The 23638-nt window shown below is 34.8% G+C and overlaps 1 protein-coding gene across 2 annotated transcripts in view; it reads right to left on the reverse strand.

Moving 5' to 3' along the window:
• The window catches only part of LOC149793814 (atos homolog protein A-like), a 116868-nt gene that overhangs the window by 87913 nt on the left and 5317 nt on the right, over positions 1–23638 (reverse strand). The window lies entirely within an intron of this gene.

Here is a 23638-nt window from a genome sequence, read left to right on the forward strand (position 1 = left end):
ACTCTCAAGATGGCCACTATTTTTGTATGTTAGATGTCAAATCTGCACCATTTTCATTCAGAACCAACCACAAGTTTTGTAGTTTAGAAAGCCATATCATCTCAACATCAATACAATAGAGAACCAGCAACATGGCAAAATGTAAACTGTCTGACTTCCCAGGAAATAATCAACATGATCAAGTATGCAAAAATGACAGTTTAGAAAACCAATCATTGATCTTCAAATTTCAACCAATTAATGTCACTTGTGTGATTGTAAGTAAGTAACCAATACTAACAAACATAAGCAGATGCACCTGCAAGATAAAATATATAACTATGTTAGAATCCTTTAAAAGGAGCATAAAATAAACTGCAATTAAATGTAAAGTCAGAACTGCTTTTTAAGATCAGGGATATTAAAAACTTTTTCCAGTTTATTGTATATGCCTTGTAAAGGATTGTAACATGTGGGCAAACCGGTCTAGTCCTGGGTATATTCTGCGTAAGTTTCAAAACAAAAGGATAAAGCATATCTCTACAATATGGAAGACAGTACAGCTCCATTTAACTATTTACTTTTAAAGGAACATACATGGTAAAACCAAGTTATTGGGAGCTCAGTGTCCTGGATTCATAAACTGAGTAATGGGCAAGGTCACTGCAGACCATAATTTACAATGTGGGTTCAATGACTGTAACCCTCAGCAAGGCTACAGACTACAATACATGATGTGGGGTCAGTGACCACAGTGTCAGCCAGGCTGAAAGCTGTTGTGTCCATTCTGACAGCACCCTGGTCAGAGAAATTATCACACCTGACTCAACCAGGCAAACCAAAGCATCTCAAACAACTCTAGTGAGAAGAAACAAAGAAAGGTGTTTCTCACTATTTCAAAACTGGTTCAATACATACTTTCTGTAATCATTCCTGCTAAAAGTATTGGAAGCTTTAAAGAATATCATTAAGGAGGAATAAGGTTGGTACAAATACCAATAGAGGTTGCAAGAGTAAAGGCATGTAACAAGTTGTAAATGAGGTGAATAGTTGTTGTTCTTGTTGTTGTTGTTGTAGGGTTTAACGCCATTCTTCAGCGCGCGATAGGCTATACATGGCGGCCAGTGTTAATGGTGGAGGAAGAACCCGAGAAAAACCCCAGAAAGAACCACCAACCCTTGAGAAGCTACTGGCAAGCTTTCTCACATACCCACATTGGCTGAAACCAAGACTCGAACCTACGCAGATAGAGGTGAGATGGCAGTGATCCGTAATGGAGAGCGCTTTAGACCACTCGGCCACTTGGGGCCCCAAGGTGAATAGAAGAAATTAATTTAAGTATGTAGTATGAATAATAAATAGGAGGAAAAACAAAATATAAGTGTGTGTGTGTGTGTGTGTATTTTTTAAGTAGTTTTATCAACTTTTCAGTCATATTGCCACAATATCTGGCTGTGTGACAGTTTACAGGAACGTCATGTCCCACCCAGTTACATTAGGGGGCGCTCACCAGTTATTATGTACTTTTGAGAGAGTGACGTAGGTAAGGTGAAGCTGTTTGCATTTAAAATATGCACAATGGAGAGAATGGTGGCATACCTCTATGCTACATTAATGTAATGTGGATGATATTTCTTTGGACATTGTACTTTTGGAAATTGTACAGGATTTAAACACACTGCTAACTAAATTGAATGCTCCCTTGTGCTAAAAAAAACAGCCAGAATTTGTCTAAAGTACACTACACATAGCAGCTATTAAAATAGGGAAAATGAATTTTGCCAGACTAGACAATACCAGCTTCTGAAAGGGCAATGAATGAATTACCAAATATATAAAATGTAAAAAAAATTATTGGCTCTTTATTATACAATTTACCTCTGAAGTTCAGGAAATGAAAATGACCAAGTAGAGCTAGCGCTTTTTTGAAAGGTGCACATCTGGAGTAAGGCCAAGCTGTATACTCTATAACCCATATTACACCCATCAATCATACATCAAAATAAAGGGTATTAAAGGTTCTTGGAATTATACCTAAGATATACAAGGTCTTTTTTAAACAGCCAGTATAACCAGTGAGGAAAGCCAGGGAAATTCTTTTTCTTTAAAATCCTAACCCTATGCAAAATACGAAACTGTAGGGTGCCACCTTATCATGACAACAGGCCGACCAGTCCTAACACTAACCCCTTAATGCAGAGTGCCAAGCTGCTACTAAACTTTTTACAAGTCTTTGGTATGACTCGGTAAGGGTTTGAACATGCAACCCCCCACATCCAAGGTGCAAGCTCTAACCACTTTGGCCAAAGGAGAGGTTGATATATCAATATGTCTATTTAATATAAAAAATATAACTGGAGAGTTGGGCATGTTGGTTTTAACATCAGACTTCAAAATGTTGTCATATTTCAATGCCAAATGAGTTAAGGTGGCTAAATGTTTAAAAGTCATGGTTCGTAAACTACTTATAATAGACCCAGATGTTTGCAATGACCTTTCTTTAACCAAGATATTTATATCAGTACCAGTAACACCAACGAGATGCTCAAGATGTGTTTTAATACTAGCTGTGCAAACATTTCAAGTAAATTATCTGACAACTTGAACAAAGAAACAAATTGGATAGAGCCCAGCAGCATGTATCTAAACTCATGAACAGAGATTTGACACAAATAACTTTATTGATCCATCTTTTTTAATCTTGTCTCAACACTTTCATGATAGCTTCTGTAATTTACTAGATTGTTCACTTAAAGCAAATGATATTGTTAACTGAGAAATTAAAAGACAGAAATTAATTTTGATATGAGGAAGTTCTACAGAAAGAGAGTCAAATGATCACATTGTTTAGGTCTCATTGTCTTATTAGAAGCAGTCCAAATACATCTTTGTAAGCACATGCAGTTCCAAGCAAGACTATAATTTTAAACTAATCTGAATGACCCAAGGAATGGAAGACAGGAGATATATGAAAAATAAATGATAATAACTATATTAATTAATTCACAAGTTTTCTTTTATGAGAATCAAACAATGGAATAGTCTATGGTTCTACCATATAATTTACTTGTACTTCAGTACATTGTTTACTGTCTTCTGTTGTGCTCAGTTATCAGTTTGTATATCAGCATTTGTCCCCAAATTGTGTGTGTGATTTGGATTTATAACGTATCTTTAACAATTTTTCAGTCATATCGCTATGAGTCTGCAGTGTGGCAGTTTATAATGATGTGTAGCACTCGGGCATGATGCCACAGACATGTAGCATGATGTCCCACCCAGTCACATTATCCTGACACGAGGCCGACCAGTCCTAACACTAACCTCTTAATGCCGAGCTCCAAGCGAGGCATCTGAGGCAGGTGCTCTAACCCGACTAGACCACTGGAGCGGTCCCTAAATTGTGTCCATATCAACCTACATATATCTAGGATTGCATTTTGTGAGCATTTGTGATATAGGTGGCGCTCACCAGATAATATGTACTTTTGAGAGAGTGACGTATGCAAGGTGAAGTAGTTCGCATTTAAAACATGCACAGTGGAGAGAATGTTTGCATACCTCTATGCTACATTAATGTAATGTGGATGATATTTCTTTTGGATATTGTACTTTTGGAAATTTTACATGATTTAAGCACACTGTTAACTAAAATGACTGCTCCCTTGTGTTAAAAAATCAGTCTGAATTAGTCTAAAGTACACTATACATAGCAGCTATTAAAACATGGAAAATGAATTTTGACAGACTAGACAATACCAGCTTCTGAAAGTGCAATGAATGAATTACCAAATATATAAAATGTAAAAAAAGTTATCGGCTCTTTTTTATACAATTGACCTCTGAAGTTCAGGAAGTGAAAATGACCAAGTAGAGCTAGCACTTTTTTGAAAGGTGCACATTTGAAGTAAGGCCAAGCTGTATACTCTATAACCCATAGTACACCCATCAATCATACACCAAAATAAAGGGAATTAAAGGTTCTTTGCATTATACCTAAGATATACAAGGTCTTTTTTAAATAGCCAGTATAACCAGTGAGGAAAGCCGGGGACATTCTTTTTCTTTAAATTCCTAACCCTATGCAAAATGCGAAACTGTATAGCGCCACCATAACAAAAACAGGATACACTGATAAATGATGAAGAACAGTACCGTTTAAATTAATATAAAAATACAAAATCCTAATAATGCTGTTTTAAGGTAATAATTTTTGCTTTTCATGCTAAAGTAACAATTGTCATCAATGATGCTTTTTCAGGTTTCTATAAGCCCCCTATAATGCTGTGATTGGATATCAGAATAATATTGATAAGAACTTGTGCATGGGGTAACCATCTTAGCTTTTGTGATTTTGTTTCATTTCGGTCAGGTTATTCAATGCAATTCTGTTATTAATTTTTTTCGATGTTTATTGTTCTTTTCATTGCATGGAGCACAATATCACTGACTTTCTTATGACCATTAAAAAGCATACTGTGTGATTTGCAACAGAAATAAGGACATGAACGTGTAGATTCTGAAAACACAGTATTGAAGAATAAAAAACAGGCACTGTTAATATTATTTAAAATTTGATTTGGCATCATATATCCTAATTATCTTCAATAGAATTAGGAAATGTTTATAATTAACCTAATGGGTATGTCTTTCTCAGTAACAAAATGCAAGCAAATTGCTCCTGAAAGAGATAATGATTTATATAAAAAGGTGCCTCTCTATCTCTGAACCTCTTTAGAGCATGCTTGCAGGGATTATAAACAGTAAACAACTCCACTAGTACCTGTCAAGATATCATGGAGGTTTTTTACTTGACTCTGAACTCCATCACCACTGTGATAATTTGTGGGTTTGAAAATATATGCAAAATATATGTATGATATCTATTTTGGCTTTGTTTATAATCACCAATTATATTAGATTTTTTTATATGTATTGAAATTCTTGAAACCCTAATAAGCATGTACCTGTTCTGCTGGACCCATTTAAGCAATGACTGAGATAACATGCATATCAACTGTATTCTCGCATTTTTTTTCTGCCTCCTTTTTATGTAAACAACAGTTCAATTCTTGTTAGTGCTTTGCCATATAGAAATGATATAATTTGTAAACCAGTCAAACTTGATATGTCACCACCCTATAAGGCCTTGTACAATCAAACATTTAAGTGCCATTGACAGTTTGACCCACAAAATGACGTCACGAAGCAAATTATATTGCAAACAGGGAAACAAAATCAAGGGTTATTTTGGACATTCTAAACCATCAGACTGTGAACCTGGCAGTGCAGTTTTTGCTGATGTATAAGACTGTATCTTATCAGTTTCAACTAAAACAAAAGAGAAATAAATGACAGCAACTCACAGCCTGATTCCATTGTGCTACTTTTACAGTAAATTTACTGTTATTTTGTTGTTAACCAGTTAAAAACAATTTTGATGCACATATTTATTTCTTTACTAAATTGAATTTTGAAATACCAAATTGACAAAAATATAGGAGAGTAACAAAGCAAATCAACACAGTGTGTATCTCATGCTCTGAATACATCAATTTGCCATGAGTTTGGAAGCTAAGATTTTGTATGCATTTGTCTTTAATGTTATATGATTCAAGTGTAATACAAACTGGTTTGAACTGATATGAATTTGTATGAATTACATTTAGTTGTAATAGAAATCATGTATTGTAGGAATTTCATGAATTACTCTGAAAAGAAATGTGAGAATTAATTAATCTGTCTTTAAGGATATGTAGCATGTATGCTAAGATTTTTTTTCTATGTCTATGTCAATGAATCACTAAATAGTAAGTAATGTATTTAAGACAAGAAGTGAAGTCGATTAATTCATTTGTTTAATTATGTTGTTAATTTTATTAACTGAAAGAACCAGCATCAACCGACATTGTTCAGCTTGTAATTTACAGCCCACAGTGGGGACATAATAGTTATCAAAGAGGTCATAGTCCCAGTTAGGAATGGGTGCAGCCATTTAGAGAGACATTCAATTTATGCTTATAGGATTATGTATCAGTATCCTGATGCGAACTGACCATAGCCTTATTCTGTTGAGTTAAGAAAGATATCTGACATAACAATACATGTAGTGTAAATAGTGTTCAATGCCAGAAAGAAAAACCTGACAATTATTTAGGCTATGTCTCATCTATTTGAAGGAAACAAAAATAGCTCTGTACCTGTGCACCACATAGTGGGAAAAGACAGCAGACAGTCGAGTTATATTTGAGGACCATTGAGGATGGGAAGAGAAAGTCTGAGAAGGACAAAAACTAAAGCAATGCTGACCTGTCACCAACAGATTTGGAAAGGACCAGAAGCAACCAGGTTATGCTGACATGCCCACAATTTCAGCATGATCACTCTTTTCTGTAATGCAATATGTTTGATTGGTATAACAGAATGGCTAAGTGCATTTTGCATAAATTCTTTAATTATATTTCCAAGAGAAAGTGTGTCATTCAAATGTCCTGTTCAATTTCATTTTGTTTATGTAACTGATTAAACTTATATTTTACATGTAGGGGGCATGTTGTTCTATATCTCTGCTTTGATCTCTGTTATTTCATTCATTAAGTTCATATTATATTTTATTGTTTGCTTAAACCAGGTAATAAATACCATGGTTGATCACCTCCTAGATAACAATAACCAAAGTACCATAACAAATGTGGGATCATGTATCATATCACATCCATCCCTAACAAGAAGACAATTCAAACCCAATTATGCATTTACTTTTAAAGGAACATGCATGGTAAACAGAAACTGTTGGGAGTTCAATGTCCTGGATTCACAAACTCAGTAATGGACAAGGTCACTGCAGGCTATAATTTACAATGTGGGTTCAATGACCACTGTCAGTTAGCCAGCCTGAAAGTTTTCATTGGTCCCCTGGTCAGAGAAACTACTGCATTTATCTCAGTCTTGTTCAACCAAAGTCTCAAATAACTCATGTGAGAAACAACAAAGGAAGATGTTTCTCAATATTTCAAAACTGGTTCTATTAGATCCTGCTAAAATTATTTTAAGCTTTAAAAACTGAACATCATTAAACAAGAATAAGGATGGTACTTTACAAAAGTATCAATAGAGGATACAGGCATGCAACAAGGTGGTAAACTGAGATTATATAAAATAAAAGTGAATGGAAGAAATTAACATATACATAAGCATAAATAATAATTCAAGGCAAAGACAAAACATATTAGTACCAGTAGGTATATTTAGTATGAAAAATATAACTCGTACATATAGCATGTTGGTTCAAACTTCAGATATAAAAATTGCATCCTTAAATTTAATACTAAATGACTTGTTAGAGTCATGGTTCATCAACAAAATATAACAGAACCAGATGCTTGCAGTGATTTTACTTTAACAGATGCTTGCAGTGATTTTTCTTTAACAGATGTTTGCACTGATCTTTCTTTAACAGATGTTTGCACTGACTTTTCTTTAACAGATGTTTGTACTGATTTTTCTTTAACAGATGTTTGCAATGATCTTTCTTTAACAGATGTTTGCACTGATCTTTCTTTAACAGATGTCTGCACTGATCTTTCTTTAACAGATGTTTGCACTGATCTTTCTTTAACAGATGTTTGCCCTGATCCTTCTTTAACATATGTTTGCACTATCTTTCTTTAACATACGTTTGCACTGATCTTTCTTTAACCAACATACTTATTTCAGTACCAGTAACACCAAAGCAACACTCAAGATAAGTTTTAATACTAACTGTGCAAACATTTCAAGTAAACTATTTCACAACTTGTACAAAGAAACATCCTGGACAAATTCCATTAGCATGTGTCCTAACGAATGAAAGAAATAACTTTCTTGATCCATCTTTTTTAATCACCTTTCTCCACACACTTTCATGACAGCTTTCATAATTTACATGGTTTTTCATTTAAGGGAATTGTTAATTTGGAAATTAAAATGTGGGAGTTCATTCGGATACAAGGTAGTTCAACAGAAAGGGACCCAAACAGTCAAACGGTGTAGGTCTCATAATAATAATAGCAAAAGGTCCAATTACATCTTTGTCGGCAGTTCTGAGCAAGACCATTGTCCATTTTGACCATTAATCTAACTGACCTAAGGAATGGAATAACAAGAGATAAATGCAAAAAAAAATTGATACTTAAATGATATTGACCAGCTCATAAATTTTTCTTTACTTCACTTACTTTTCTTTAATGACAATCAAACAATGGAATGGCCCATGGTGATACAGTACGACTCACTAATTACCCCAGAGAAGATTGTCTATTGTCAACATAAAGGTAATGGCAATGAAAACAAACCTGCAATAAGGTACTGTCTTGCTTTTAGGACAGGTTATTAGCTCCCATACAAAATTTAATATGTCAGCAGCACTGAAAACAAACTATAAATGGCTTCTGTTGTGCTAGGTTATTAGTTTTCAAAATGTGTAAGTGCCTAGCTACACATATCTAGCAGCAGTGTTTCCCTTTACCCTCATCTGAGCTTCAGAGACCCCCAAATTTTTAATTGACCACCAGTTTTGATATCAAAGTTTGTTTTTGACTCAGTCTGACCCCCAGTTTTGACACCAAGGAGATTTTTGACTCTCAGTCTTGCACCCCTAGGCGATACACTGCTAGCATGACCTTTTTGTGACCATTTGTGAGATATATATATATATATATATATATATATATATATATATATATATATATATATATATATATATATAAAGCTACACTGATAGCTGATACAAAAGAGTACAGTTTTAATGAAAATATTAGGACACAAAATCTTAATGTGACTTTTTCAAGCAATAATTTTTGCTTTTGCATGCTGATAAAGCAATCACCAGAACTATGCTTTCAAGTTTCAATTAGCCCTCAATAATGCTGTGATTGAATGTCAGAAGAATGTAAATGAGAACATGGGGTACCATCAGAGCTTGTGCGATTTTTTTTCATAGTTGTTCAGGTATTAATGCAATTTTGTCATTATTTTTTTGATGTTTATTTTTCTTTTCACTGCATTACAATATCATTGACTTTCGTACAAAAAAAAGGACATGAATTTGTAGATTACCATGACAGCATTGAAAAACAAAATTAGATTTAATGTGCAAATTGTAACATAACTAAAGTTTTAAAGGTAATGTCATTACTAAATATTATCTAAAAATTGATTTGGCTTTATGTATCATACTCTCTCTCTCTCTCTCTCTCATCACATCCTCTTTAGAGCATGCTTCACTGTGCACAGGCCCATATACAGTAAATACTGCCCTGTATTATGGAGACCACATCCATTTCACAGTGAACCACAGATGTGCCAGAGGGAATGATTGGTGTACAGAGGTTTCTCCACAAGACACCATGGCACTCTGTCAGGATGTGCAGTGAGATTGTGGAAGTTTTTATTCTTGATCTTCTCCACAATTTCTTCCTTTTTAAAAACAGCAATAATTATTCTAACATATCCTTCTGACAAAATGAAATGTGGCATATATATATATATATATATATATATATATGTGTGTGTGTGTGTGTGTGTGTGTGTGTGTGTGTGTGTGTGTATTTTCAACAGTCCATCTAATATAGCTGGAAAGCAAAGCATACACTTTGCAACAAATTCAGTCACACAAGACAAAACAACAAAGTGTTCATGGCAAAGTAGCAGCACTAATAAATTTACAACAATGAATGCACAAGGTTTTAACTTGCTCAGTTTTACCCAGTACATTAGATTAATTTTACAGCGTAATTGAGATGTGCAGAACAGACCTTCTCCCTCAGGCACAGATATAACAAAAAGGAAACTCGAATCAATCTGACACACAAAAGAAATTGCTATGGAATATTGTGGTACCATTATTTCATTAGAAAAGGAATTGAAATATTACATACCATTATTTCATTAGAAAAGGAATTGAAATATTACATTTCTAAATGGTAAAAAGAGTATTCAAGTGTGAGAACACTTTTATATATTATTTAAAGCAGGCTATAATAAAAGGACAAATGCATAAAATATAAAAGCCAGCTCAGAATTTACAATAAATTAAAATATAACAGGAACTAAAACAAATAAAAAATTATAGTCATAGAGAACTTATCAGAAAATCCTTTCTTATTAATTTTATCTAAATGAAGATTGTACATGTACATCCACCAATGATGATGTCATCACATGAATGACCATGCTATTTTTATGGCTGCATCAATAAGAACAATATCACAGGTTTGTACAGGGTAAATGTGTGTCCATATTGTCAAGAATGTTATCATGGATTCTAAGTTTAAGGTGGAGCAAAATCCAACTGGAATGCAGTCTTCATAGTAGTTAAGGTGGCACTTGCCAGATAATATGTACTTTTGAGAGAGTGACATATGTAGGGTGAAGTAGTTCGCATTTAAAACATGCACAATGGAGAGAATGTTTGCATACCTCTTTGCTACATTAATGTAATGTGGATGATATTTCTTTTGGATATTGTACTTTTGGAAATTTTACATGATTTAAGCACACTGCTAACTAAAATGACTGCTCCCTTGTGTTAAAAAATCAGTCTGAATTAGTCTAAAGTACACTATACATAGCAGCTATTAAAATAGGGAAAATGAATTTTGCCAGACCAGCCAATACCAGCTTCTGAAAGTGCAATGAATGAATTACCAAATATATAAAATATAAAAAAAGTTATCGGCTCTTTTTCATACAATTTACCTCTGAAGTTCAGGAAGTGAAAATGACCAAGTAGAGCTAGCACTTTTTTGAAAGGTGCACATTTGAAGAAAAGCCAAGCTGTATACTCTATAACCCATAGTACACCCATCAATCATACACCAAAATAAAGGGAATTAAAGGTTCTTTGCATTATACCTAAGATATACAAGGTCTTTTTTAAATAGCCAGTATAACCAGTGAGGAAAGCCAGGGAAATTCTTTTTCTTTAAAATCCTAACCCTATGGAAAATACGAAACTGTAGAGTGCCACCTAAACAAACTTAGTCAATCAGATATAAAATCAAATATAGCTGATCGACTGTTGACAAGCTCTGTCAATCAGATGCATGGTCACATCATTAAAATGCACGAATTTCACTTATAATTATGCTCAGCCAAGATTCTGATGTCAATGAATAGGCCTATTTAACAAGCTTAACATCCTATCAAAATACAGTCCTACTGTGGTGAAAAAATCTCAGCCAATCAGATGTGAGATTAACTTATAAAGATGTGCATGCATGTGTGTGTGTCTGTCTGTGATTTTGATTTTTAATGTAGCTTTAATAATTTTTCAGTCATATCTCTACAATGTCTGCAGTGTGACAGTTTATAGTGTAGCACTGGGGCATCATGCCACAGGCATTTAGCACCATGTCTCACCCAGTCACATTATCCTCATACCCGGCCAACCAGTCTTAGCACTAACCAGTTAATGCTGAGCACCAAGCAAGGCAGCTGCAAATACACACCATTTTTATAAGTCTATTGTATGACTCAGCCACTGAGTTTGAACCTGCGACTCTGGCATCCAAGGCAGATGTTCTAAGCACCAGGCCACCGGAGCACTGTCACCATAAAGATGAATAGATCTTATTTTGTAGATAAATTCTGCCTATTTACCATATTTAATATTCATTCTGAAATATAGTCTTTCAAATGGCAGAAATATATGTCCAATCATATGCAACATGACCACATTAATATTCAGTCTGAAATAAAATCTCTCAAATTGCAAAATATTATTTCCAATCATATGCAATATCACTTCATTATTATGCCTAAATCTTGCTAATAATAAAACACAGTATAGTCTTAATGGTATCAGCCTATTGACCAAGATTTGAAATCAAGTTACTAAAGTGCTGACATGTTCAACCAATCAGATGGAAAATCACCTCATTAACATGCATGAAATTTGCTTATAACTGTTCTTAGTGATGACCCTATTGATTTAAGCCTATTTACCAAGTTTGATTAAACTAGAAATATAGTCTCAGAAGTGGTAAAAGCTGAGCCATACAAATGCAAGATTGCCACATTAATGTGCATGTATGCTACACATTACAGGACCCATGAGATTTCTGGATCATATGCCCCAATATTTTAAGTCTGATAAAAGAATGATAAAAGAATGGCTTCCTGAGCAATAAAAAGTTCAGTGAATTGGATGCAAGGTACATAACTATATGTGTGGATCCCTACCACTATCAAAGCATATATTACATTTTTTATCTAAATTTGGAGGAGACAGGTGGTTACCATTATGGCAGGGGTCTCAAACATGTGGCACATGGGATGCATTGGGTCACCCAAGCTGTATCCTGTGGCCTGCAAAATGATTGGCATTACAAAGTGTCATGAGAGATAACAAAGGTGGTGAGGCCCTCATGGTGGTCTGAATTTGAGACCCCTGCATTATGGTAGCAAGCTATGCAAATCAGATCACCTCATTAATTACACATGGATCATCACTGAACTCTTCCTAGATCCTGGATATATATATCCCAGAATTCCACCTTTGACAAAAAAAAACTGGATTGGAGTTATGGCTTCCAGAGTGACAATAAGCTCAGTCAATCTGATGAAATATCACCTCATTAGTGGATCTAATGATCACGATCAAAAAGATCCAAAAGCTTAATACTGTAAGCATGTATTCCAGTTATTAAAACTGGTCCACAACAAAAAAAAACTTGCAGAGTGGTAACAAGCTCAGCCAATCAAATGCATGATTACATCATTAACAGGCTTAGCTCTTGCTCGTTACTGAACCCACTCACAATCTTACAACCAGGTGAGCTGAAAACACAATTTTTTGTTATATATATATATATACCACATTCCCTCAAAGGCCCAAGGATTTCTCTGAAAATTAGGTGGCAAAATGTAAAGAATATAATATTAAATCCACTCACAAAATACATTCACATTTTCTTCAATTTTCATTTATCAGTCATCATGCTACATTCTGCAATTTATATTTTGTGCTCTGCATTTGGTTCAAAATGAATTCATTTCATTTGTGTTCATTCTGCATTAGTCTGTCAACTGTATGCAGTCTGATTGGAATTCAACGTATAGTTTCACATTATATTAAAAAGAATATCTCACACGGACATTTTGTAACATTTAAAACACAGTATCCATTTACTGAAGACTTGATTCCAAGCCATCACTGTCCTGAAACAAAATGAACCCTTCTGCTGAACTTCAAACCAAGTTGACCTGCTGACCTCAACTGCTGAACTGACCCACTAACCAACAGAACCTTTTATGACCTCCTCATAATGTGCTGGTACTTCCACTGTCTGACCAATTATGAATTTCCACAGACTGGCTAATTATTCACACTGACTGACCAATTATGAATTTCTGCTGATTGACTAATTATTTACACTGACTGACAAATTATGTATTTCCAATGATTGAAGACTCCTGGCAATAATTAAGGTTTTGTAATGGTCAATTAATCTTAAGGATGGAGGAGTTAATTTCACTTTCTAACCTAAGGAGTTCCATGTTCATCCCCTAACAGACACATGGCAGTCTGGCCACATGGTGACTTAACTTCACTGAGCATATGATTACAGACCCTGAAAAGGGCAAGTTGAGCAGTGAAACAAAAATGGAATGACAACAGAATGCAGAATAAAATCAAACAATAAAGTCATGTGTGGCACACACAAAAACAATCCAATGCACAGATACTACAGTAATAATGCTCATGTTTGTATTTATCACAGTGGGAATCCAGGTGTACAATATCCAACCAAAGAGAGTGACAATTACTGTATTAACATAAGTATGTCAGGATTTTATGTATATATTTTTGTTACAGAATGTGCATGTAGATCAAAGCTAAGTAAGTAAACCATGCACAATATGTAACAAACAATACAAAATCACCCTTAATTTACTCCCAAACCTTCTAGAAGGCTATGCAATAATGGTCAGTACTAATGAACAGAACTTAAATCTTAACTTGTCATTCATTTTTTAAATGTTCTTTTTTTAATTTGTAGCTTCTTTTAGTCTGCGGCATGTCTGAATTCTTTTTCACACTAGTTATTAAATACAAAATTTACAATTTCTAAACATTGCAATGAGAAGAGATGTTGATACTTTGTGATATTCACAAAAATTGATCAATCCTCAAATATGATCTCACTTATTACAGGGTTCCTGCAGTCTTACCAAAAACAAATTATATGACTTTTCCAAATCTTTTCCAGGGCCAATTCACAAAAGTCTATGTCTACCATATCTTGCATTGTCAATCGTTTATCATCATAATTGTGTCAGAAACAATGTTTTTAATCAGAGCTTGATGCTTCATGAATTTAGAAGTTATCAATTTTTTAACTCCAATATAAGAAATTCCACGACTTTTCCAAAACATTGCAACATTTTTAGAAACTCTGACTTTTCCAGGCCCTTGAAATTTAGTAATCTTTTGTGGAACACAATTAAGAGTAGGATCTCAATCTCTCTGTCTCTGTCTGTCTGTCTGTCTCTCTCTCTCTCTCTCTATATATATATATATATTACACTAAACAAAATCTGTTGATATAATAATAATAATAATACTTTATTTGTATTTGAACATATATGAAAGAGAACCTGCAGACAGAGGTCACCAGTCTGTCTTTTCCAAAGAGGTTCTGGTTTGAATGTATTGTCAATGCAATATTACTACTGGTGTACCAATATTTTGAGGATTTCATTTTTATTGCTACAAAATATGAATTCACAGACCCCACATACACCAATCCATACGTGAAACTACAGCCCTTCTTCATCGATATCAATGAATTAAACTAACAACAAGGAAATAATTTTTGCAACCTTGTGCTGAGAAATGCATAGTACATGTACAATGAAACTAGCTTGAGAATGTCTCCTACAATCCAATTAAAATTTGTTATGCTTTAAGGCAGTGGTGCACAATCCCCAGCATGTGGACTGGATCTGGCCCACGAACGTGTTCTGTCTGGCCCTCAGGGCAAATTAAAACAACACAGAAATCTGGCCCATGAACAGTAATTAAAGAAATTAGTGTTTGCGGCCCTGAGTTGTTTTAAAAAATGCAATCTGGCCCTTGGCCGAAAAAGGTTGTGCACCCCTGCTTATAGGTAATACTGAAAGTTCCTTGGTCCAGTACATTCATTGATCGCAACCCATAGGACAAAAAACTGACCCTTTTTTCTTAATTCCACATCACCTCATAGTGGGTTACTGCCCTGGAGGGTTTATAACATGGTAGATACCCACACACAAACTTTCAAGTAGTGTAAACCACTATGAGGGTGCAATTGGCTCACAATGCCAGCAGCAATAATGGCTGTTGGACTGCACAGGATATATGATACACAACAAGGTCTACAGATGTGTAACCTTTGTCAACTTCACTACAGTAGTAATTGATCAAATGTGCTCAGTCAGCTAAATCTGCAATCCAGTTCCTAAGCTATGTATCAGCATAGTTTATTTATAGTATACTCTGGCCAAGTCCCAAAAGACATTACAGAAAACCCTGTCTTAAACAGCCACATCTGATAACTAATAAAATGACTCTAAGAATAGATGTCTGTTTAATCAAGGGTAAACGTATCGCAAAACTATTATTCAAAAGGACTGAAAAAGTGACTATTTAAGACAGGTCACACGCTTAGAACAAGTAAGCTTAAAAACAAGTTGGACTGAAGGGATATACCAAATATGTTCTCCATATTTAAATTGGTTTATATGGACCTCTACATAAAAATGACAGTTACTCATAAAGGACAGTTACTCATAAAGGACACTTGTATGCATGACTTTCTATTATCCATCTCTGCAGATCAAGAGTTACCGGTAACTCTTGTTCTGCAGAAAGCTCTAGTTCAAAGCACTGTTTTGTTTAGCTACACATATACATGTACCAAGGGTCGATGTGGAAAAAAATGAGGATCATTTACCCTTGGTTAGGGAAGATGGATCTACAGTATGCAGCAGCAATGTGCCACTGTACATTATAAACATACATAGCGATATGATACAAGCATCAATTAATTTGTCACATTTGAAAACTATCAAATTTGTGGACTACACAAAAATGTATTCTTTGTTGGTAGGTCTGTATTTTATTGAAGTGGATAATAGAAGGTCATGAAAACAAGTGCTAGCTAAAGAAAACAAAACCAATCAACCAATCAGACAGATTGTTACTTGACTTCTTAGGTTCTCAATATGGTTACTTCCATGATACCTGTTGACAGTTTTAAATTGTAGAAATTTACATGTGTTGTTGTCTACAGAGACTGATATGATTATTCCTGAAAATCTTCCAAGGTAAATCTAACCAGCAATTTGATTGGATCAGTTTCTTTGTGCATCATCGGATCAGACAATGAAGCGGCATATATTAATTTAGCCAGCAACATATGGCAAGGGTCAATCATTTGGACTGACACACATTGGCCACAGTAGATTACCTAGAACTGCAGGGACAGTCAAATTCCAAAAATCAGATGGTAGCTCTGCAGAATACCAGGAAAATAGCCTGAAATTCAGAAGCCTATAGAAGTGAGGGAAAGTACATGTCTGGAACTGTTTGCTTAAAAAAAAACAATTACTTTAAAATCATTTCCTGCAACTTCCTGTTTTCTGTATGATATAGCCAATATGCATTGAAGGCAATGTTAGAACATAAACATTCAACAAACTTTCTTCTATGTCAATAACATTCTAAGCATTCTGTGGTCTGTTTTGAGAAAAAAATATTTTAACAAATTTATGTCACATGTTAATCCACTGGGCTAAATGACTTCCATCTATGGTAGCTGTTACACCCTGTATTCAGGAAGCCGCTGTGCACCAGGCACAAGATTTGTTGGAACTACAGATTGGGTATAATCTAATATTGTATTGGCAATCATAAACTAAAAAGCAATGATTATTATCTGCTGTCACATCAGGCAACTGAAATTCTGTGTATGTTAGTAACCAAGTGTATTTCTAAATGATACTTGCTTGTGAAATGCTGAAATATTTAACACTTTTTAAAAATGATATTTTTACACAGCTACAGGTCCTAGCAATAGAAAATCAATAAAAATATATATATTTCCATACAATGGTCATTACTTAGAAAAGCACTGAAAAATGGCATCAGTCTTTGACTCTACACAACAATTATATCAGAATTCACATTCATTTAAAATTGTATCATATTTGCACTGCTCTGGTGGCCTAAGCGGTTAAAGCGTCCACCTCACATGCTGGAGATCATGGGTTCAAACCCTGGCAAAGTCATACCAAAGACCTGTAAAAATGGTACTATCAGTGCAGCCTAACTAGGAGCTCAGCATTAAGAGGTAAGTGTTTAGACTGGTCAGTCTGGTTTCAGGATAAAGTGAATGGGTGGGACATGATGCTACATGTCTGCAGCATGATGCCCCAGTGCTAGACATCACTATTAACTGCCACATTGCAACCATCATAGCGATGTGACTGAACATTTTTTAAAGCTATGTTTAAAATCCAAATCAACACACACAGAATTGCACTGATTAGGTCACAGACAAAAAATCTTTCCTGTTTCAAAGGTTCTAAAATTAGGGTCGGTAGCAGTTTTTTCCAATCATTAAATATATTCATTGTGATTATTTTGTTTTCACCAATGGGGGGGGGGAGGAGAGCAAAGGTCAGCAATAAGAAGCAAGAATGGTCAGTTGACCAGAAACACATATTCTTACGTTTGGCCTTATCAAATGAACAAACAAATGGTTATATTGATGATTTTTCACTACAACACAATTACTGCTTTCACATCAATTTTAAAAGAGAGAGAGACAGAGCGAAGAGACTTTTTGTCTAATATCATATACATGTACAGCTGTTGCTGTTCTATTGCTGTTCTAGGGTTTAACGCCATTTTTCAGCACAAGATAGGCTATACATGGCGGCCATTATAACTGGTGGAGGAAGAACCCTGGAAAACACAGGGAAGAACCACCGACCCACGAGAAGCTACTTGCAGGCTTTCCCACGTACCCACGCTAGCCAAGCCTTGGACTCGAACCCAAGCAGACAGAGGTGAGATGGCAGTGAGTCGGAATGGTGAGCACTTTAGACCAGTCGGCCACTCTGGGCCCCTACATGTACAGCAAATGGATGTACATATAAATGTATTAAGCAGAATTTTGTGTCATGAAATAGGTGTTAATCTGTAAAATTGTTAGTATTCTAAAAACTAACCTGAGAGCCCACCAGTCTCCATGCACAGATTTATTGATCATAAAGTCTGATCATCTTTTATGTGAGCCCACCTGCCTTGAGAGATCATTATCTCTTTGACAAATGAGGTGCTCCTTCAAGATGGGTTCTACTGAATTTCAAGAAACAAGAAACAAACATGAAAGTTGTTCTTATGTCATTTAAAGGAAATAAGAGAAAATACTGCTAACAATTAAAATAAATTTAAACAATGAAATTTTCAAGCAAACTATTAAAAATTTCATCGTCTTATCAATGAAGGTATCTTGATTAATTGCCATCATAATGTCCAATTTCTTAGTCAAGATAGAGATTATTGATGTTAAAAGATACTGAAAAGACAATACCAATTCTAAATCATGCAGAGACCCTCAAAAGGCAAAAGGGTAAATTTGCAAACTTAGCATCTCTGACATAATGTTCTCATCATAAGCGTCTCTTGGTCATGCCTGAAATTGGACCAATTTCTTCCCAATATCAATTAAGTTCTTAACCATGCTTGGCCTTGGACATAAAGTGATTTTGTTAAACTATTTCATGATACTAGTTGTCAAAATAAAAAAAACGAAAAGAATTTTGCAGAATTTTCAGAACTTTTCAGAACTTTTGTAAACTGGTTTGGTGCAAGAATGTAGCATCTCATAATCTTAAGAAATACTGGCAGAAACTTGAAATATAATGAACAATATCTGGATCAATTAGTGGCTTTTTTTGATGATACATATATGTCAACAATTTTTGATTGCCTGAGGTCAAACACATGGTTTTGTTGATTGGCACACAAAAGAGATTCATATCTACTTTCTTGACACATAAATCACATCCAGGTGAACAACAGATTCTATGAAATATTTGCCCAGTAACAATGGAAAAAAAACATAAATAATAAACTGGTGAACAATTTCAGTTATGGAATATTGGACTAAAAATCATGTGGAATGAACTGAACTCTTTGATTTTATAGAACTTCATATTTCCAAGCTACTATTAATGTTGGACAAACTGTCTGTTTGTGTCCAATCCATTAAGGTGGCGCTCTACAGTTTCGTATTTTGCATAGGGTTAGGATTTTAAAGAAAAAGAATTTCCCTGGCTTTCCTCACTGATTATACTGGCTATTTAAAAAGACCTTGTATATGTTAGGTATAATTAAAAGAACCTATAATTCCCTTTATTTTGGTGTATGATTGATGGGTGTACTATGGGTTATAGAGTATACAGCTTGGCCTTTCTTCAAATGTGCACCTTTCAAAAAAGTGCTAGCTCTACTTGGTCATTTTCACTTCCTGAACTTAAGAGGTCAATTGTATAAAAAAGAGATGATAACTTTTTTTACATTTTATATATTTGGTAATTCATTCATTTCACTTTCAGACGCTGGTATTGTCTAGTCTGGCAAATTAATTTTCCGAATTTTAATAGCTGCTATGTATAGTGTACTTTAGACTAATTCAGGCTGATTTTTTAACACAAGGGAGCAGTCATTTTAGTTAGCAGTGTGCTTAAATCATGTAAAATTTCCAAAAGTACAATATCCAAAGAAATATCATCCACATTACATTACTGTAGCATATAGGTATGCCAACATTCTCTCCATTGTGCATATTTTAAATGCGAACTACTTCACCTTACATACGTCACTCTCTCTAAAGTACATCTTAATTGGTGAGCGCCCCCAAGAGACTTTTCAGATTTCAAGAAAAGATAACTCTTTGATAATGAATCATGGATAATTTCATAACTTTTCTTTTTTAAAAGAAAAAAATATGGTTGTCATATACAATCAATATGAGTAAAATTTCTGTATTTGTTAATGAAACTTACTCAGACATGAAACACACAAAAACCCTTCATCTTCTGTTGTAAAGTATCTTTTGCAAACATTCATATTAAAGTGTAACCTGTATAATATATGCCCGACTAATTCTGATACCTGTAAACTGACCACAACGGGTTGTGTTTATTAGCCTCTTCATCCCTGATCATACGTGTGTTTTGAATAGCATACCGTTCAGTCTAATATTTTTGTCCCTCTAGTGACTCAGGCTAACACAAATTTCCTTTACTTGTTTTTCTCTCATACATGCATAAAACTAAGGCACATACACACTGCACAAAAATCTGTTGGCCACACCCAGATAATCCTGTACAATATAAAAAGATAATAGAGTGGTAAAGTGCAAGTGGTTTGGTCATGATATATCTTCTGAAAAAGAATCATGTGAATAGTTACAATGTACCCGTAAGAACACCAAATACCATATATATTCACTTATAAGTAGAGTCAAACTCCCATCAACAAAGACCCTGATCTGCCTTTGCATAATGCACCTACCTATCAGGGTCAATGTTGTTTGTTCTAATAATTACTCCTAAAAAAAAATGCAGAGACTGGTGAACTCATCTTATAAGTGAGTATATATGGTACCATGAAATGGGTTAAATTGACCCACCTTAATCGTATCAGAGTAATGATGTAACAAATCCATCAGTGCATCCAATGACCAAATTAGATGAATGTTATCAAAGGACAAGAAAATTTAAAGTGCCTCAATTAAGGTCTGTATTGTAATATTGAGTGGGGAAAAAATGGCATCCTGTTAAATGTTCATCTAATTATGAGCGAGTTTCCATCAACTGTTCTTAAAAAACATTCATTCTTAGAATTCAGTGTTTCTGTGGTCAAACAGCCATGACATCAGTTGGATATTATCACATATACTGCTAAAATGATATGAAAGTTCCACATGAGTGTTATCTACTGGTGAACAAAACAAGAAAACCATCAACAGCACACTACATGTCTGACCTATATTTTATGAATCATCTATGCACCTAAATGAATATTTTGTGCAGAAACCACTTGTCTACTTTCAGTCACACAGTCAGACCCTTTACCTCTTGGCATAAAAATTGATAGGCATTTGTCCCAATGCAAATTTAAGTCATCAAGAAAGACTGATCCAGGTCTGTGATGCAGAACTAATGTTAATGTGTTTCTCCTGTCACAGTAACCTTGTCCTTGGACATTTTCATTAAAAAACTGACACGTTTCTTTCTTATCCTAAGTCCAATCCATCCAGAAATCTTGGTCTAGGTACATGTAATGTAGAACTCTCTGTGTGTGTGTGTGTGTGTGTGTGTGTGTGATTTGGATTTTTAACGTAGTTTTAACAATTTATGAGTCATATCACTATGATGTCTGCAGTGTGGCAGTTTATAGTGATGTTTAGCACTGAGGTATCATGATGCAGACATGCAGCATGATGTCCCACCCAGCCACATTATCCTGACACGAGGCTGACCAGTCCTAACACTAACCTCTTAATGCAGAGCGCCAAGCGAGGAAGTTGTTAGTACTATTTTTGTAAGTCTTTGGTACGACTCGGCCAGGGATCAAACCCACGACTTCCTGCAACCGAGGCTGATGCTCTAACCACCAGGTCACTGATGTAGAACTAAAGTCACTGTGCAGAAGCCGTTATTTCTTCTTCCTCTCTGTGACATTGCTCTTTCATCTTGATGTCCCAAATTCAACAATCTTCCAACTTACCCCAAGTGCATGTCATCCACAATGTTTAGTACCCATAAATTGTGGATAACTATATTGTGATGCAACCATTTTTCTTGTTTCAGCCACAGTGACCTTGACATCTGAGTGGTACTTCCTTACACCAAGTGCAAACAATACACAAACATTTGGTAACTGTAGATTGTGGAGAACTCCAGTTACTGTGCTGAAACCAGTTTTCTTCCTTCAGCCACAGTGACATTCACCTTGAGCTTATAACCCTGAAATCAACAGGGTTCTTCCTTACCCCAAGTGCAAGCCAGCCTTAATATTTGGTAACTGGGGGGTGGTGGTGTGGAAAACACAAGATCCTAGTACATTGTATTGTGTGGAGACAAAATTGGTAACAATCAGATGGGCATAAATCAAAATATATCACATTCTACATTAGGAAAGGTTTATAAAAGGTAACACTTTTTTTATACAACACCTATAATAGACCATCTACATTCATACAGAAATAAATTACACTAATCAGGCATTTCAAAATTAAGTAACATAAGCAATTTATAATAACAATACATTTTTCTTAAAATGTGTGTAAAATGAAGCATGAATGTTATGGCATCAAATTCTGTATCACATAAAAGGGAATGAATATTTAGTTACAAGGATAAATTAGTTTCCTACATGATCATGATTTACACACTTAACACACCTCTAATATTGAAGTAAACTCATTTTACTGTAATTCTGTATTGCATTTTCTCATCAAATGTATACATTCTGACCAACCTGGCTGTAATTATGTCTTTGTACAGACCCATTAGCACTGTTTTCTTTGTGAGTCAAAGCCTGGAAAGGAAACACTGCAGTCATGGTGTATAGCATGGGTAGATTTCTATGACCCAAAGTGATTTGAATAGGTAAGTATGACATCATGCCTCATTGCGTGATTCACTAAGTGTGCACATAACAAATCAATGTTAAACCAATCATAAACTTCAAGTAATTAATGTTATTGACATGGCTTTCCTTTTCTTGATTGACATTTCAAAGCACATTATAAGCTTTTAAGTAGAGGTCAAAATACATGGTGGAGAAGAACTACTGACCCATAAAAAAGTAATACCAAGCTTTCTTATTACATAGGTTAAGACAAAAAGTGAACTTCTGCATACAGAGGTGAGATAATTTTGAATAATCTGTAATTTAGGCAAGTGCCTTGGACCAATCATCCCCCCAATCCATTCGAGGATCATCATTTCTCCGGAATTTTTATGCAGAAGATTCCACTTTTATCATTTATTTCCCCAAGCAGGTGGCAGTTATCATGTGTTCTGATGGTGGAATTATACTATATAGATCTGATCTGCATGTAACAGCAAAGAAATTACAAAACTGCGTGTCAGCCATTTTACACCCTCAGAAATTACGAAGCTGCATCTCAGCTATTTTACAACTGCACTAAGGTTGTAAAATAACTGACATGCAGTTTCATAATTTTGTTGCTACACTTAGTAAACATTTTAATACCTCGATAATCATTTAAATCCTCTCATTGATCAACAGCAAAAAGTCACTTAGTTCATGCTTCAGTACAGCCACAATTTCAACTGTTTTTCATTAATTTCAACATTCTTCCAATCTAACTAAAATAATCTAATAACAACATTCACAAGTGGCAGACAAATTAATCTGGGAGAGAATAAAAAGAGGCAGGCCCACATTTTTAAGCAGTTCTGAGAAGAAAAAGGACACATTAGATAAAAATAAGACATGGTGAATACTAATGATCAGCTGAGGTTGCTGGAATAAACTGAAGCACAAACATGGGCTGAAGACAAATGCAGATCTTGTGGATTTCCGTAT

Source organism: Sinohyriopsis cumingii, chromosome 8, assembly GCF_028554795.1.
Source record: "Sinohyriopsis cumingii isolate HCF-2022 chromosome 8, ASM2855479v2, whole genome shotgun sequence".
NCBI classification, from domain to species: Eukaryota; Metazoa; Mollusca; class Bivalvia; order Unionida; family Unionidae; genus Sinohyriopsis; species Sinohyriopsis cumingii.